The sequence below is a fragment of the Canis lupus genome, chromosome 1 (genome assembly GCF_003254725.2).
Source record: "Canis lupus dingo isolate Sandy chromosome 1, ASM325472v2, whole genome shotgun sequence".
Taxonomy (NCBI): domain Eukaryota; kingdom Metazoa; phylum Chordata; class Mammalia; order Carnivora; family Canidae; genus Canis; species Canis lupus.
Window position 1 is genome coordinate 52,878,385 of NC_064243.1, and position 19,498 is coordinate 52,897,882.

The 19,498-nt window shown below is 34.6% G+C and overlaps 1 long non-coding RNA gene across 1 annotated transcript in view; it reads left to right on the top strand.

Annotated features, from left to right (window-relative positions):
• Positions 1–17,295, top strand: part of LOC125755233 (uncharacterized) — a 67,399-nt gene extending 50,104 nt beyond the window's left edge. The window contains exons 4-5 of the long non-coding RNA XR_007411124.1: positions 15,965–16,071; positions 17,176–17,295. This is a non-coding gene — a long non-coding RNA (uncharacterized LOC125755233). The remainder of the gene's footprint in view (positions 1–15,964; positions 16,072–17,175) is intronic.
• Positions 17,296–19,498: the final 2,203 nt, after the last annotated feature.

A 19,498-nucleotide genomic window follows, 5' to 3' on the forward strand; every position in this document is an offset into this window, starting at 1 on the left:
GTCTGTTGTGAGCAGGATTTAATCCCTTTGTTGTTACTGGGCCAGTCTGGGACAGCCTTGGGCTTGAGTTGAGTCAGACCTGCTATTTGCCAGAGATGCAGTAGCATGGAACTATAGGGCATTGTTCCCTATGCTGCCCCCTGAGAAGCTTTCATTGGTGAGTAGGACCTGCAGTCAGACCAAATGTCTGCTCCCAGCCCATTGCTTGGGCTGCAGTCAGACTAATATGTGTGGTTATCTTTCCCTTCCTTGAGGCAGGAATCACTTTGGAGTGCTACTGACTTGTCAGGGCTGCCTGCACACTACAAGACTTGTTGCATCACTTGGGATGTGCTCCAGCCAAAGCCATATTGGATGGGGCAGGGTGCATTGTGGAAGCAAGGAACAAGTCTTCTGTGTGAGGGACTTGGAACCACTTTAGAAAGCTCTTGTCATGGGGGTGGAGGAGGAATCTACAGGATAGCATGATGCCAACAAGATTCGAGTGGTTTTGCTGTGGAAGGAAACCTGGAACCAAGGCCTGGCTGGAGGGAATACATCCACAGGAAAACACAGGGTATGCTATTAGCAAGTTAGGTGGAAAGTGTTGGCACTGAGGTCATTCCTGCAGGTTTTCTCGTGTCTAGGCTAGGGGAAGAAAAATGGTACCTGCGAGCTCTTCTGATCCTGAAAAAGTCTCCTAAAATTCCTGCTTCTCCAGCACATGCTCTGAGATTACTAAACAAATTTTCCCATATACCACAGGCATTTTTTCAGACTGTTACTTCTATGCTGTAACTCCATGGGGCTATTTGTTGTTACCTCTTTAAAATCAGAGACTTGGGGGTGCAAGGGTAGCTCAGCAGTTGAGTGTCTGCCTTTGGCTCAGGGCATGACCCCGGACTCCTGGGATCATCCCACAACAGGCTCCCTGCATGGAGCCTACTTCACCCTCTGCTTGTCTCTCTACCTCTCTCTGTATGTGTCTCTCATGAATAAGAAATAAAATCTTTAAAGAAAAAAAAGCCAGGGACTTGGTTTCCAGGCTCTCTCTGAGTTGACCTCCTAAATTTCTAAAATTCCAGGTGTTAAGCCCTGCAGATTGCAAGAACTCACAAAATTAGGTCCGTCTAATTTTCAAAGGCAATTGTTATAGGGAATTGTCTTTTCTATGCCTGGGCTCCTGATATGAGGGTTTGTTCTCTTTTCTCTCTGTGCCCAGGCACTCCTCTTTCTAAGAGTCTTAGCCCTTTCTACCCTCCTTAATGTGGCTGCTTCTCTATAGTTAGCTGCAAAGAGTATTTTCTGCCAGTCTTTGGGTCATTTTCTGGGTTACTTACACTGATGTGGGTGTTATCTAGTTATATCTGTGGGAGCAAGTGATCTTAGGATCCTCCTACTATGCCATATTCCTGTTTTATGTTTTTAAACCTATCCATGTGGACAGGCACACACATGGACACTTTTTCAAAATAAATGGACACCAAAATATATTAATATTTTCATACTTCTATCACTTTATTATAAATAATTACATAACGTTCAGGGCCTTGATCTAACAAAATTCCTATTTACTATTATATTATATTTTTATTGCTTTAACCTTTAAAATAAGTACTGAGAAAAGGAACACCTTTTTAACTCAACATGTGAATATCCATATCCTAATGATTTGTCTACTATAAATTACAAAAGGTAAATGTATTGAATCAAAAGTATGTAATATGCAGCTGTTTATCTAATCTATTTAGGTATGTACATGTCCTAGCTCATCTATCAATTATGTATTTACTAACAAGTATTTACATCAAGTTATTATTCAGAGTGATTGCATAAATTAATTTACATAAAATTTCATAATCATAAATACTTAAATATATCTTAAATATTTAAAATTCAAAGATATTTTTTAAAGATTTTATTTATTTATTCATGAGAGACACAGAAAGAAAGAGGCAGAGACACAAACAGAGGGAGAAGCAGGCCCCATGCAGAGAGTCCTACGTGGAACTGGATCCCAGGTCCCCAAGATCACGCCCTGGGCTGAAGGCAATGCTAAACCACTGAGCCACCTAGGCTGCCCTAAAATTCAAAGATATTTTTAAAAGAGACAGTCAATTCCATATGTTGGAAAAAAACAAAAAAATAAATAAAGGAAAGAAAAAGAACATATCTAATGATAAGAGCAGAGGTGAATTCATTTGAAATTGGATATAATAACTAAAAAAATAAATACAATTTCTGCTTGTCTGCAGAAAAAATAGTATTTCAATAGAGAAAACACTGTCTTATGAAAAATAAAGAAATATAAGTTCATTGAATTATAACTGAGAATGTGCACAGAGCCATAGATTTGAAGGAGATGCAAATAGAGATATTAAATATGTTGATCAATTTTCTTCAAATTTGAAAGGCTGTGTGAAATGGGAAATTTTCTGGACAAATATAGCCAACACAAGTGACTGCCTCATGTAATCTAAAGTGATCAATCACCACGTAAGAAATTTAGAAGGTGTTAGAAACTGCAGGTCTATTCCATTTCACAAGTGGACTCTATCAAAACTTCAAGGAACATTTAACTACTAAGCTTCTTTTATGTAGCAAATATAACACTTCCATAAAGTCCTGAAAGAGATAACAGAAAGGGAAGCTGCAGACCATTACAGGCATAAATCACTAAGACTGCTTCCCTACAGGATTTCAAGGATGATTCAGTCTATTTGAAAACCTAGTAAGAACTGGACTCTCTTAATGGGTCCAAAGACAGGGAGACATCTTATTATTCCTTCACAAAATAAAAGAATTCTTAATAAAAATTTTATTTTCTCACTATATTCTTCAAAACAGAAATCAACTTCATACGTAATGTGAAACACTGGAAACCATCATATTCAGCTGAGAAACAATTTCAATATGTCTACTGACACCAGTTTGGTTCATCGGTTTTAAAAGATATAGTCAGTGATATTATACAAGCAAAAGTAATGTGGTGAATCATGAAAAGAGAGAATAAAATTTGTTTACCTGATGTGAAATTTCTATGTATAATGGAAAAGCTGAACAGTTTCAGTTACAAATTACTCATAACAAAATAAATTAGTAAACAGAGGGATTAGAAATTAAAATGCAAAAATCAACAACTACATACAAAAATCTAAATTATACTTAAGAAAACCTATTTGCAGTAAAGAAAATTAGAAATAAACAAAAAGTAATCTATTAAGGGTCATAAAATAAAATTTGAGTAAATGTAAAAGTGTCTCTATGCTTGAACAAGAACGTTGCATATTGTAAAAAATAATGACAATAATCCATCCTAAATTTGTTTTTAAATCCATTGCTATATTTTTCTACCACCACTTTTTCCAGAATCAGCAGGCTGACTATAATGTGTCATGACATAATAGGCATGATTTAATTGTTAGAAAGATTCTGGATCCTGAGTAGCAGGCAAAAACATAATCTACAAGATATGTGACATATTAACCCACAGTATTGGAAATACTGGAAATATATCATTAGATTAGTGAAACAAACTAGATATTCTGCAAACAAATCTGCATGTAAGTAGAAATAGTATATGACCAAGAAGTGAACATTTCGATGCACAGGCAATGATGGATTGTCAAGAAATCAGTATGAATAAAACCTAATAGCAAATCTAGTAGTGAAATAGGCAACTGATATGAACAAACTGCTTCCTAAGTAACTCAAGTGACTTAAAAACATTTTGAAGTATGCTTGATCTTATTCTTAATTGAATCTATAATGGTGAAATTAAAATGGGGATCTTTGGAAACCAGTAGATTCTTGGGCATCAAGAAGTTAGGTACAGTTCATTTTGTCTTCATTGGATGTAAAGAAGGATTTTGTACAGTCCAGGGAGAAATAAGGATTGTTGAAATCTCTCTGACCATGGTTATCAAAAATATAAAATGTTGGGAAGCCTGGGTGCTCAGTGGTTGGGCATCTACCTTTGGCTCAGCGTGTGATCCTGGGGGTCCAGGATCGAGTCCTGCATTGGGATCCTTGCAGGGAGTCTGATTCTTCATCTGCCTGTATCTCTACCTCTTTCTCTGTGTCTCTCATGAATAAATAAATAAAATCTTTTAAAAAATATAAAATGCACATACTATTAACCATAGTTATCAAAACTTAAAATGTACATACTATTTGACTGCAATCTCACTTCCAAGTCTCTAGCAACAGATAGTTGCATGTATAGAGAAAGATGCATAAGGGGTGTTTATGGTCATTGCAAAGTACTAGAAACATTTTAAAAAGCTGTTTATTTAAAGCATACTTTAAATAAACTACAGTATGTATGCAATAAAGTACTCTGCAAATGTTCAAATGGATGAAATAAATCTATGTTTGCTACTATGAGAGAGCTCCCAGAAATATTCTTGAGTAGAAAGGCAAGTTGCTGAAAAGTGTGTGTACCATACATTCTCTTACAAAAACATCATAAATGAGAATGTGAGTATAAAAATTAAATACAGAAATTATATATACCAACATTTTCTGAAAGGATACACAAGAAACAAAAATACCTGTAATTCTGGAAGGAAGAGTGTTAGTTTTTAATTCATGAACTACGTGACTTTTTTTTGCCTGTACGTGTATTACTATTTGATTATATATATATATCTATATATATAGATATGAAAACTATATATATATATATATGAAAACTAAACTAAAGTGTATGGTATATTTATTAATGTTAAAATATATTAAAGAATCTAGGAGAAATATTTGTTATTCGTAGTACTGAGGAAATAGTCCAGATTAATTTTACGGTCATCGTACGCTTTATTGAAAACCATAAAACATATTTAAAGAATCTAGTAACAAATCCAAAGTGAAATTTTAATGTTTGGTTTGTGCTTTAGAAACTAGCTAAAACTATGAATAGTTATCTTCACATGTAGCATCTGTGACAAGAGACGTGGTATTCAGTAGATCCAGAATAAGGCACAGAATAGCATGTTATGTGTAATATGGCAGCTGCATGGCCATGGTACTTCTAACTGTGAAATATTTTATTTTCCCAAACATGAACTTTGTTCTACCACAAACAAGATAAAGCACAACTGTGCCAAGAACCACACTTGGCTGCTAGTAGCTTGGAACTGGCCAAACTCTCTCCTGGCATTTGTTCAAGTCATGAAATTTGTAGGCAAAGATTTGTGGCATCCTTAAGATAACAATACCATAAAAGTATCATATCTTGTGAGGATTAGAAAAGTTAGCTTCCATGATAACTACTGAGCATCTCTAACTAATCCTTTATGAGAAGAGTATTGCTCCTTCTATCTTCATTTTCATCTATAGCAGTTTCTTTACCTAAGATCCATGGATGTGGTTCATGAAGTTTTGTGGACAATATGTATGCGTATATTTCCAGAAAGCAGGTCTGGATAAATTATTGCAATAATGCTCCCCAAAGAATCACATTTCCTGCATTCATATCCCCTTACAATGTAAGCTTTCTCCTTCAAGAGATGGAGTCAATTTCCTGAATCTAAATTTGCTTTGAGGAATAGAATATGCAAATTCTGAGGCTTTGATACTTCTGCTTTCACTTTTGAAACTTTGCCTTCAGAACAAGAAGGCATTCTCATTACATGGAGGAGAACCAAGGTCCACTTGACAATGGACATTAATTTATAGGCATTGAGTGAGAACAAATTAGATCAACCGGTCCCACATCAACCACCAAAGTCTGCAGTCCCAGGACTCACCCCAGTGGAGACCAGAAGAATCACCCACTGATCCCAACTCACATTTCTGACTCACAGATTTGTGAGGAAATTAATGGTTGGTGTTTAAGTCATTGTGACTTGAGATGGTTTGTTAAACAGCAATAGATGATGCAGCGTCTTTAATATCCATCAGATTAGAAAATAAAACTGTGAACCCAAAAGTCCTTCAAATTGCTCCTGCACACTTAAGGAAAATTTGATGAGAGTGTGGCATATTCCCTTTTGCTGTCTTTCTCTCTTCTCTGGGAGAATTTACACAGTCACCTGTTTGCCTGAAAAAGCCCAGACACATGGTTCTTGGGTTTTATGATAAGGATTGCCAACATGTTTAAAATGTGAGTGAGGTGAGAACAGAATTCTATTTATATACTTTTTTAATTTCCCTTTTTCTTTGTGGATACCTAAACATATAAGAGAAACCAACAAAAGCATTTTGTATGAAAATTAATTAGTTTGGTTCTTGTGTATATTCCTGCTGACAACTGGTCAGAGTTTTGTTCTCCTGAAAGAACCACACAGAGTGAGTGGGTATAAAAACAAGACACTGCACAGGGAATTGATTCCAGTTTTGTGACTGGATGGATTCACACCATTTGAAATATTTCACCAGAGAGGAAGATAATTAATCAAGTTCAAATATTTCTGATTGTGCTAGACACACAATGCACACACTTTATTCTTTCAATTAGATATTAGAGCGCATTCCAAAATATTGTTCTTCTTTGAGAAAATATATGATCAGCAACTTAAGTGATATAGTCAATTCATACAGCTCCATCACTGTATGATCTTTTTTTAAAGATTTTATTTATTTATTCATGAGAGACACAGAGAGAAAGCAGAGATATAGGCAGAGGGAAAAGCAGGGAGCTCCGTGTGGGACTCGATCCTAGAACTCCGGGATCACACCCTAATCCAAAGGCAGACGCTCAATGGCTGAGCCATTCAGGGGCCCAAGGTATGGCCTTTCAATGCCTGATAAAGATGTTATAATTTATAAAGTTTATCATTTGTAGGATCCAAGACATTTCAACCCTATTATCTTCAATGGAGCTGAAATTAGAGCCAAAATATATTTGTTCTGTGTCTATACCTATTTGAAGATTAACTCTTCTCTGTTTCCAAGGAGAAGCTGATGACAGCACACCTTTCCTGAAGAACAGATTATCAGTACACTTAAGCTAATTCACAACCAGACAGTGACTGTCATGACTCAGGTCTTCACTCTGCTCCTCACATGGCCTCCTTGCATCTCTTAGGGGAGACCTTCTCACCTGGCATAGAAGATTATAATCTTATTAATTAAAGCGATGTAGATAACTTAATCACCTAGAATATATATACTTGCAGAATGGTCCTGAAAGGGGCATCGAATTCAGTCCCAGCTAACTTCACGGTAGAGAAAAACACATGGTCCACGTTTTTGGTTATGTTGAAAATTCAGGTCTACCCATAATTGTGCCATTTGTGTTACTTGTGGCACATAACTGTCACTAGGAAGCTCTGGGAAATATTGTTAAATTAATGGAAAAAGTGGCATTGAATAAAAAACTTATATTGTGTCCTAACGTTGTAATTTCAATATCAAAGTTTCAAAGTTAGAAACCACCTTAAGAGTAATTTGCTCAATAGATGGTAACAAAGATTAAAAACAAAAATTTTCATCAACCATATGTAACTTTTATTTTCTTTTACCATCTGGTTAATATGTTTTTGTATAATGTAGTTTTTAACTTGTCTGTTATCTTAATTTTTGCATTATCAATTTACTTCACATTGATTTTTTTCTGTTTTTCTCCCAATCTAATTTAAAAAAATGTATCGTTTTTGCACTCCTATTTAATCCTGATTCTACCTTACATTAATATCTTATAATTTTAAGAATGAATTATTATAAAAGAAAAATACAAATAAAATATGTAATTTACTCTTTTGCTCAAACACAAAGGGAGAAATAGAAACAAATAGAACTTACACTTCTTTTTCTTTTTTAAAACAACAGAAAGGGAGATAGAACATGAGAGACTCCTAACTGTGGGAAATGAACTAGGGGTGGGGGAAGGGGAGGTAAGAAGGGGGTAAGGCTGACTGGGTGAAGGGCACTGAGGGGGGCACTGATGGGATGAGCACTGGGTGTTATTCTATATGTTGGGAAATTGAAAACCAATAAAAAATAAATTTACAAAAAAAAAAAAAAAAAGAAATAAGAAGAAAGAAAAAAGAAGAAAGAAGAAAAAGAAGAAAGAAAACCACAGTCCCCAAAGGTTCTCATTTAGACTGAGTTTCAAACCAGGGCTTAATACCAATCTATTGGTACTTTTACATCCCCCAGAAATGTGGCCTTAACAGCCAGGCAGGAAACTTTTCTTCAGCACCAATGAGTCTTTCACTTGGGTCCTTTCCATCTTCAAAGAATGATGAGGTCATCTCTATGATAAGACTCTCAGCTTTTTCCCCTAGCAGACAGCCTCTTCTGGAGCAGTCCTTCTTTTGCTAGTAACTTTCTTGCCCCACCCTTCATCAATAAAAACTTTCCACTATAAATATTCACACAGGACATGCTCTGCCAAAAGCAGGCCAAGAGCATGATTTTTCTGAGAACCACTTATTAACACTGGTTCCTTGGTTTTTTGAAATACTCAGACCCCTGCATGTCTAGTTTTTATAAAGTTCTTTGACTTAGTTGTGTACAAATGTTTTTGCTCACAACCTGTAATCTTCGAAGGCATTAAATCAACAAATAATTATCTATTCTTTATATGTACTGTGCACATAGAATGGTTCAACTCTAGCATTCCTTCAAAGTTTCCATGCATCTCTTTTGTGTTCAGGTTATTGCATTATTTAAAAATCACATTTCTCTGTACAAGATCAGTTCAAAAGAAAAAGTGCTGACATCTGACTTCTATCCCAAATTAGCAGTTGTTCTCAGTTTGCTGGGATGTGTGATGTCTTTAACCTTATCTTTTTGTGTTGGTAAGCGTGTATTTGTGTATGTGTATTTGTTTTAGTTGGTGGTTTAAGAATTTAAATAGATTTTCCTTACTGAGCTAAAAAAAAAGTGCACAAACTCACAATCTCCACTTTGTATAACTTAGATTGCCTCTCTACTTGCTAGATGGGGTGCTGCCCCATGCATGAATCATTTAATAAAGCTAATTAAATATTCAAAAAAAGGAGTAATATTCAACTGAGAAATAGGAGTCATGTGGGATAAAAAATCTTGCTATGTTCTTTTTCTACGTTGTCTAATAATACTGCATTGTACATTAAATTCCAAAGTATGTATTTAACACTTCACCAATAAATATGATGTAAAATTATGGTTTCAATCCTTTAACAAATTGGTCAATTAAAGTAATTACTTTAATAGACACTATGTTATTCAGATTCCATTTCATTCAGTGTCAATTTTGATAATTTATGATTTCAAGGACAATGTGCATTTCTAACTTTTTGACTCTAATGAATAAAGTTGCTCACAACATTATTTTTATCATTTTAAGATATGTGAAACCTACACTGTTCACATCTTTTTAATTCTTTACTGAGATGTGTGCCTCTTTCTATTTTGTCAATTCATGTGGATTGCTTATCTGTTCTTTCAAAATAGCAGTTTTTTACTTTGTGAATTTCCTCTATTTTTTTATTTTGTTGGTTCAGCTCTTTTCCTTATTATTTTATCCTGTTTTACTTTAGGTTAACTTTGCTAATTTTTTCTACGATTTACACATATGTTAATAACTGATACTGATATTAATCTATTAATTTTATTTCTTATATTATCCTTCATAGATTTTGTTGTCAATTGCCTGCCGACCATAAAAAATGCATTGTTGAGTGCTCGTTGTTTTTTCTATGCGTTGAAAGATTTGTTGAATCTTAAAATTATTTCTCCTTTAAAATATTTGTTAATATCTTCAAATAAAGCCAACAAAGCCTGGAGTTTTATTTGTAGTAAGGTTTATGATGAATTCAATGGTTATAGGACTGTCCAAATATACTACTTTTTTGTTTCAGATTAAATAATTTGCATTTTTTCTTTGAATTAGTTCGTAACATCTAAGTTCTCAATTACTTTTTGCAACAAAGTTATTCCTCCAATTTTATATTAATGTGAAAAGGACCTGTATTTCTTTTCCCCTTTTTAATTCCTGATTTTTGAATATTTGTCTTTATATTTTTTTGACTACATGACCAAATATTTATCAATATAATTGATTATTATATTGCTCTGTATGTCATTTTTTTCTTTTTTCTACATTAGATTTACATATTGGGAATCATTGTATTTTCTCTTGTTATTTTTTTTCTAGTTTCTTTTTCTTTTTTTTTAAAGACAGTTTTTTTTTAAGATTTTATTTATTTATTCACGAGAGACACAAAGAGAGAAAGAGGCAGAGACACAGGCAGAGGGAGAAGCAGACTCCCTGTGGGGAACCGGAGGTGGGACTCCATCCTGGGTACCTGGGATCACAACCTGAGCCGAAGGCAGATGCTTAACCACTGAACCACCCAGGTGCCCCTTTCTTCTAGTTTCTTAAGGTGACCATTTAGGTCACTGATTTTCATTCTTTTTTCTTTCCTTTAAATATAATATTTCATCTAAATTTCATGCATGTCCATTCATTTATTTGATTCAGTTATAATCCCTATGTATTTTATTATTCCTTTTGTTTGAGAAATCATTTATTAATATATTTTTTAAAGATTTTATTGATGTATTCATGAGAGACACAAGAAAAGGACAGAGACATAGGCAGAGGGAGAAGCAAGGTCCCTGCAGGGAGCCCGATGTGGGACTGGATACCAGGACCCTGGGATCACGACCTGAGCCAAAGGCAGACACTCAACCACCGAGCCACCCAGGTGCTCTCATCTGTTAATTTTCAACCACGTTTTTGCTCATCCTTTTTTGTAACTGCATTTAAAGTTGACACATTAAAGAATATGGTTTGCATGACACTAAGTCTTTGAAAATGTTTCATTCTTTTTTGCTTGACAATAGTCAGCTTGACTTTTTTTCTCTTCTACAAATCAATGACGCTTAGCAACAGCCACCCAATTTTGCCTTTCTAATAGTTACTATACTCTCGAAAGTGTGAGACATCATGTAGGCATCCCCCACATTTGTACTCCATGCCCGTTCTCCAAAGTGAAAATCTCAGTGGTTGCACTGTGCAGGCACTCCAGGAATGCCCGGCTCCACCTGCCAGCAGGGATGCAGTCCTCTTGGCCAGTGGGTACCCCTGCTCCACAATTCCATTGCAGGGTCTCCTCTGAGGACAGCCTCTGACACCAGCTGTCACTACTCAGATTCCCTAGAAGGAGAAGCAAAGGCAGATTTTTGTGGAAGTAACTTTCTTGAGGAATGCCTTTGTGTGAACAAGAATGGGGGAAACAGGACAGGAAACCCACTCCGGGTGTGATCTCTGCTACAGATCAGCTTCAGTCTGACCACCGGAAAGCTCTGGAACTTCCTCTCGTGGAAATGTCATGTGAGACACAAATGTCACCACATATGTGCATTAAAAGTGTTAGTCCCATTAAAAAGTGAAAATGGGCAAAAATCATTTTGAAGATATACTTTATTCGAACACGGTGTGCCTCTCTGCAGAGAGCACTTGTTTAAACCTAATTTAGAGCTATCAGGCTTCTGCAGCTAATGCAGCAGCCAGCTGAGAGCAGTTGTTTTTTTTCTGCTAAAAATCATAATTCTACTTCACTGATTCTGCCTCCTGTTGTTTAGGAAAAATCATGTGTGAACCAGCAAACTTCTTTTTCTTTAAGACTGTAAACAACACTGAGTGCCTGTACCACCACTCCTTTTTCTCATTAACCTGTGTGTTATAGCTTGTGCCATAAATCATGGTGACAGGAAAAGTATAAGGAAAGGAAAGGAAACATCAGTATTTTTTTTTTTGAAACATCAGTATTGATACTATCCTTTCCTTTTAAGAACAATATACTTGTCTCTATATCTTCTAGATTTTCTACAGATAAATTTCTACAGATAAGTTAATGGAATTAATAAGGGAAATTAGCAAAGTTTCTACATAACAGGATTCAAAAGAATGTATTTCTATGTATCAATAATACACAAGGAAATATTCAAATAAAATAGTTTAATAGCTATCATTAGTATCAATTCCCTGGAAATAAATCTTCACAGAGGAGAAAGCTCAATACTCAATCAACTTTAGAAAAATATGTTCAAATTCATCAATAATCAGAAAAGTGCAAATCAACAACATAATGGGTTTCCATTCCACATCCTCTGGATTGGCAGACATTAGTGAGGATTTGGAGCAATAACTCACATGCATTGTTAATTGGAGTGTCAATGGTACATGCAAACTGGGAAATGATTAGTGTTAATATGTAAATATAATCATGTATTTATCCTACAACCTGGCAGCTAAATGAATGCTTTTACATATGTACCCAAAAGACATACTATAATGTTCATAGCAGCATTATCCATTAGAGCAAAACCCAGGGCAGCCTACATTGTCTGTCTGATAAATAAAAATTGCCAAGTATGCATTCAGTAGAATTCTATCAACAGTGAAAATAAAAATAGATTGGCTACCTAAAATATGCACTAATTTCAAACATGCACTGTTGAGTAAAGAGTCAGAAAAATATATATGGTATGATTCCATTTATATGTAGTTCAAAATCAAGACTAAGCAGTATATCTTTTCATCACATGCACATACAGACACACACACATATCTATTAAAACTAGAGAAAGGCAAGAGGATAAGTAACACAAGGATTAGGATAACATTTACTTCTAGGGAGAACAACGTCAGTTGGGAAAGGCAAGACACAAGAAGCAGGTAAATTACTAATAATATTCTAATTTTATTATTTCATCATTCTTCAAGCATTCAAAGCATTCCTAATCATTATTACCCTGTTCTGTTGCAATCATTTATTCCATAATAATAAATGGAAAGCATATTCAGGAAGAATGACATTTATCAAACATAATTTATTCAAAAGTAAAAATAACACAGGTAATAATTTAAATGAATGAAAGTTCATGATTTTGTGAATTACATTTGTGTGACAACAAAAATCTAGTTTTGAACTAAGAGAAAAAATTAAATCAAATTGAATATATTTACCTGGATATAAATATGCTTGTATATATATATATGCATATCAAACGATTATTATAATATTTAAATAATAACAGTTACACACTTATTAAATACTTTTTATATAACATGCACTGGCGTGAGGCAATTTACATTTAACATCTTCGTTAATATGAAAGCCGCATAGATTCTCGTATTTTGCTGTTGTTGTTATTGGCTATATGGTGTGTATTTTCTTATTTTAGGGAGCTTTAATAGACATTTAAGGAAGTAATTTTTGCATAGCCTTTTTGAGAGCCAATATCTATTTGAGAGCTTTATTGAGTGATACTTAACATAGTATAAAATTCACCCATTTCAAGTATAGAATTAAATGATTTTAATAAAATTACAGAGTGTGCAAATATTATAATATTGTTTTAGAACGTTTCAAAACATTACCTCAAATCTGTTTGTAGTTATTATCCACTACCAATCCAGGCCCAAGGCAGCTATTGTCCACTTTTTGTCTGTAAATTTGCATTTTCTATACATTTCATGTAAGTTGATTCATATGATCCATTCACATAATCTTTTCTTTCTGGTTTCTATTACTTTCACTTACCATAATGGTTCCAAGGTTAATCCACACTGTAGCATGTATCAATAGTTCTGTGCTTCTGGTTGCTAAATTGCATGCCCTTTTGTGAATATTCCATATGTTTTTTAACCATTCACTAGCTGATGGACACTGGTGGATTCAATTTGGGGTTGTTACAAATAATGCTGTTGCATTTCTGTGTCCATTCTAAGGAGTTGAATAGCTTGCACTTGTGGTGATTTATGTTTAACTTCTTTAAAAATGGCCACAATGCTTCCAAGACATCTATAACATTGTATGTACCCACTTGGAATATGCAAAGATTCCAGGTTCTCCTCCTATTCACCAGAAGTAGGTACTTTATGTCCTTTTAATTTTAGTCATCCTGGTTTTCTCCTAGTCCCTGACTTGGCTTTTCATTTCCTACATAGTGTCTTTGAGGTGCAAAAGTTTTAAATCTTGACAAAACCCAATTTTTCTTTGTTTTTCTTTTATGGATCATGCTTTGAGTATTATGCCTAATTTTTGATCAACACACAATCATGAAGATGGTCTCATAGAAATGTTTACTCTAGTATTTTCTTCTCTAGTAGACAGTATTACTATTTTCATTTACCAATGAGGCTTAAAGTTATAATATGACAGCCTTGAATCACACAGTGAGTAACAGAGGGAGCCAGGATTTGAACCTGGGGCACTGGCATGCTTCAGCTGTTTAGATACAGTACAATACTGCTTCATGCATATGTATACAGCTGCTCTGTCTAGACACATGACATCTTTGAGACTCAAAAATGACAATCTTCATGTAGATGTGCAGTTTAGAGGTCAACAGAATAAGCAACTATGTACTCTTCATGAGTATGGAAACAGCGATATTTAAAATGTTTAAATTAAATAAACCTGAGCCTGCACTAAAGATTTTCTGCTGCTTTTATGCAAGTGAACTCCCCTATTTTGCTTGCCCTTTGAATATTTTGTGTGCCCTTCTTACCTGACTGGCAGCACACTTGCTCCCTGCAACAGCCACTGAACCCATTTTGGAACATGAAATGTGGCTCTCAACTGTGCACCTCTTGGGGTGCCTGGGTGTCTCAGTCCATTGAGCATCTGCCTTAGGCTCAGGTCATGACCTGAGGGTGCTGGGGTCAAGTCCCACAGCCCCACACCTGGTCCCCTGCTAGGCAAGGAGTCTGCTTCTCCCTTTTCCTCTACCCCTACCCCCTGCTCATGTTCTCTCTGGCTCTCTCAATCTCTTATAAATAAATAAATAAATAAATAAATAAATAAATAAATAAATAAAATCTTAACACACACACACACACAAATATGCAGTTCTCTGCTCCTCCCCTGATTTGCTTTTCTTGACTGGAAAAGCATTAATGTTCTGTGATGTGACATGCAGTTACAGAGGTAGCTGGGATGACCAGATTTAATCTACAGTAGATATAATCTAGTGGGGGAGGCAAATGTTCTCAAAAGGTCCCTGTCTCCCTAACAAGCTTTGTGTCATTAGTTGTCCGTCAACTCTTAGAGCCTTCACAGTTCTAACATTCTCTGATTGTAATGTATGACCACAATATTTAGGAAGGAGCAATTGATTATAAAGTAGAAGAATTCCTGAAATCTTCACAGAGGTAGTATTTGAACTGCAACAAATACTGTAACTCCTTTATTACTTTTAAGGCCCACTTTCATATAAGGACCTTGAAAAGTGTTTAAAGTTCATTGCTGAGCAGATCCTATGATGCTTTATCCTCCTAATTTACAAGTCTCTAATGAGATTAATGGTTTGATGGATCACTGCTTTAATGATAAATAATAATAAAGTCCAGAGATGTGACAGTTCCTGTGTTATACTTCATTCATATAGGAACTTTTATTTTTATTTTTTTTTTTTTTAATTTTTATTTATTTATGATAGTCACACAGAGAGAAAGAGAGAGAGGCAGAGACACAGGCAGAGGGAGAAGCAGGCTCCACGCACCAGGAGCCCGATGTGGGATTCGATCCCGGGTCTCCAGGATCGCGCCCTGGGCCAAAGGCAGGCGCCAAACCGCTGCGCCACCCAGGGATCCCAGGAACTTTTATTTTATTCTTTCCTTTTCCTCCCACTCAAGCTAAAAGCCAAATCAGTGAAAGGTCAAGCTGACTGGTATGGATTATTATAATATTGTTCTCAACCTGTCCAGAGATCAATAGTGAATGTCATCATCCATTTTCCTGAAACATGGACACTAACTTCATTATCTTAATATATTAAAGAAAGCAGAACCTAAAGCTATACCATTTTAATACTTCTACTCTCACAACTAATGTTACAATTTTAAAAATCTGTGCATTACATTTTTTACAATACTTTCTTATTAGAGCTGTTTTAGGATAGAATCTGAATCAAGCCCTCCCAATTTACTTTGGTATGTGAGTTTCAGATTTATATCTTTAAGAAAAGGCCAAATGATTACTCCCTAGTCAGAAATTCCAAAGAAAGAGAAATGTCCTGACCCAGTTCCTCATTTTTAATACAGATGCTGATCATCACAACCATTGCAACTGAGAATCATCCATAAACCATCCCTTCTCTGGTCACATATCCTCCAACTCTCAAGTAATTCTGACACAATAAGTCATTTTGGTAAGTACGAAATTAAAATACTATATGAATATAAATATTTATTGCATATCTGTTTGAAGTCACATCAGAATGAGATCTTAAATTTACTAGTTATAGGACAAACTTAATGATTTAACGCATCTAAAGTTGACTATTTTATTTGTAATAATATCTACTTTGCATGCTTTTTGAAAAGAATAAATATTGATCTACCTATCTCAATGTCTGGTTAACACATAGTATCTGCTCTGTATAATTTGGTTTTATTTGCTTGGATTGTAGAACATACATAATTTTCAAAGGTATTTTTAGGACCAGTCCAAATATCAGCATTGATAGCATCTTAATAACTACAAAGTAAATGTTCAAAATATAATTTAATATTTTATTTATTAAAGTGTTCTATATGTAGATTTATATGTATTTTGATTTTACGATAATGAAATAATGCGACACACAGCATACTACAATACATTTTATTATTTATTTATTTATTTATTTATTTATTTATTTATTTATTTTACTACAATACATTTTAGAAGACGTTTCCCTTTTAGAACACATTTTCCAGCTTTAGGAATTTGCTACCAATGCAGAGAGCTTACTGTTTAAAGAGAAATAGAAAATAGCTTAAATATTAAATTATTTAGAAATCTTAATATAAGGAAACAAAGTTAAACCCCACCTAAAAATTATCTCTCAATATCTGAACCATCATGATGTTCAACCATTGATACGAGCATGCATTCCATGTGACACCACACATCTTACTTCTGTAATACACTTTATGTCTTTTAATGACTGTGATCTTTTGGCACCAGGATTGATGAATGATTCCTCTTTATTTATTTTGTAAACCTAGTATATAGCCTTGTACATTTCTAGTGAATGAAAGAATTCATGAATGGACAAACTTAAAGGAGAGAGTGAATCACAATATTACATACATGGAAGGAATGCAATGTCTTAGTCTATAAAATATAATCCTTATCCTAGTTTTTTTCTAAAAGGAAATGATATCATCTTAAGAAAGAAGCTCTACTCATCAGGTCATTGAGAAGATTTAAAACAGTAACTGTGAATGTTTTCCTGGAAATCTGAAACCCCCAATGATTGTTATTACAGAACACACCTGAAGAAGAAGATGGAAAAGCTGAAATGCGTTTTAAAAACCAACACCATATGATGAAGCAATGCAAATTTATTCTATCAAAGATACTGAAATAAGTTTCTTTTGTAAAAAAGGTAAGTTTAGGAAAATACAAAATCTGAAAGCCTGTTGCATATAAAGAAATTGGCCTTTTGTAGAAACTTAAGAAGAAGGTCTGCCACCCAGGTTATGTTTTGTAGGGAAATGCAAATTAGAAATTTTTTGGAGGTACACTTTGACTGAATCTAAGAACCTTCTTATCGACAGGGTTACCAAGTTAGGAAATATGTCGCTCCCAGTGCTCCTGGTATCAAACATAGATGAGACATCATGATGGAAAAAAATTCCAAGCTTCACATGAGAAATTCCAGGATTATTTCCAACCCAATAATTCTGAGAATCTATGATTCACAAAGAGAAGATTTTTTTATACTCTAGCACTAACACCATGAAATTTTTGAACATTCATAAAATAGATTTATTAAAGAAAAAGTTGGTAAAGAAGCAAGAAGACCCCTCACTGCAGCTAAATTTTCTAGGCCATGTGCTTGTACCAGGCCCTAAGGAATAGGCACTTCCCTGTGTGCATGTGTGTGTAATGTTTTCTTTTCATTTTGTCTTTGATGGGAGGGATATTACAGACAGTTTTCTCATGCTTTTCTAAGTGGTAAAAAATATGCGACTCCAAAACATTCACTCACTTGACACAAGAATTGAAGAAATGAGGCAGCTTTTATTATTCCCCTTGGGGGCTTTTATGTTCTGTATTTTAGAAGTAGTAACCCCCTACAAATGGTGTCCATTAAAAAGGTCTCAGAGGAAATAGCGTCATCCACCAAGCCATCAACAATCTTTCTTGTTGATTTCCTTTAGAGGCCTCTCATCTAGTATTGACCAACACCTCATGTCACTGATGAGACTTGACACCAGCTACACCTGGTATGCTTGGCTTCCTGTTGAGTAGGAAGACCTCTGATCTAATTAAATTGGACTGCCTCAGCCGTGGCAGTAGATACATTTTATAATACTCTATTTCAATTGCACATCTTGAAGAGATATCACATATTTTTTAGCAGACTTTTTTAGTAACCAGCTAAGATGTTATCTGAGAGCTAAAGATGATTTAAGGTGAATTTTTACATTTTTTTGTAGGATTGTCAGCAAATCGCATGGAGAAAACAAAAACACAAACTCAATAAAAATTCAGTTAGTAAATATACTGCAGGCAGAAAGCAAAGTCAATACCCTGCCCTTCCTCTCCTACAATAAGTAGTAGTTGCTCATTTACTGATGAACAAGAATTAAGTGCCAATCTGATTTTCTCAAATAAAATATTCTATAAAATACTCATGAGGGCATTTTGGTATTCAAATCAATTGAGCAAATTACAGTTATAAAGATACAATTTAAGGATAATAATGTTTTTTCCCATTTAACAATATAAAGCACTCACTGATTTTGATTGATTTTTTGTGCTGAAAAAATTTATTAATGAAGCTCTCTATCCTGAATGGCTGAGTCTGACATAGTTCCTCTAGCCAGTGAAGATCATCAGTGTTGACACTCCCTCCATATATGATATTGAATGTTAGACCCTTGTTTTATATATATATAAAGAGAGAGAGAGAATAATAATATATATATTATGAAGATGATCTGAGAATAAAATTGGATACTGGAAAAAATTAACAAATTCTGAAATAACACTGAAGAACAAAATGCTTAGAAATACTAAGATTGTTTTTATTGTGTGGTAAGTATAAATGCTGTCAAGATATAAAGGAACTATTTTGGTGGTATTTTTGTTTTTATAGATCCTTCACTTCCCTATCTACCATTAATAAAAGAACAAAGTGTATTTAAAAACATATCTTATTCATAACGTATAGCAATCTAGAAAATAAATATATAGGACTGGATGCATTCATAGTTATCCCCCTCCAGGAAGAAACTAGTTTTCCAATATCATGCAAGCACCTTGACTATATAATTAGCATTTCAAAAATCAGGTAAAATTAACATTCTGGCATAAATTATGCTAAGTCTTTTGCATCCTGTTGTCTAGTATATTAATTTGCAAAGGTGTCATTTTAGAATCAATTAAATCAAGGAAGATTAAAAAGTGGAATATGACTTGACCCTGTAAAAGTCTTCCTGCACTGATTGGTAATAAAAACCATCTTCCATACTAATTTTCTGTGGCCTAATTTAAAAGGAAGCACTAACGGAAATTGTCCTTGGGGTATTAATACAGAGCAAAGACTGAGCTGCAATCCACTGACCTGCTTAGTGACCTAT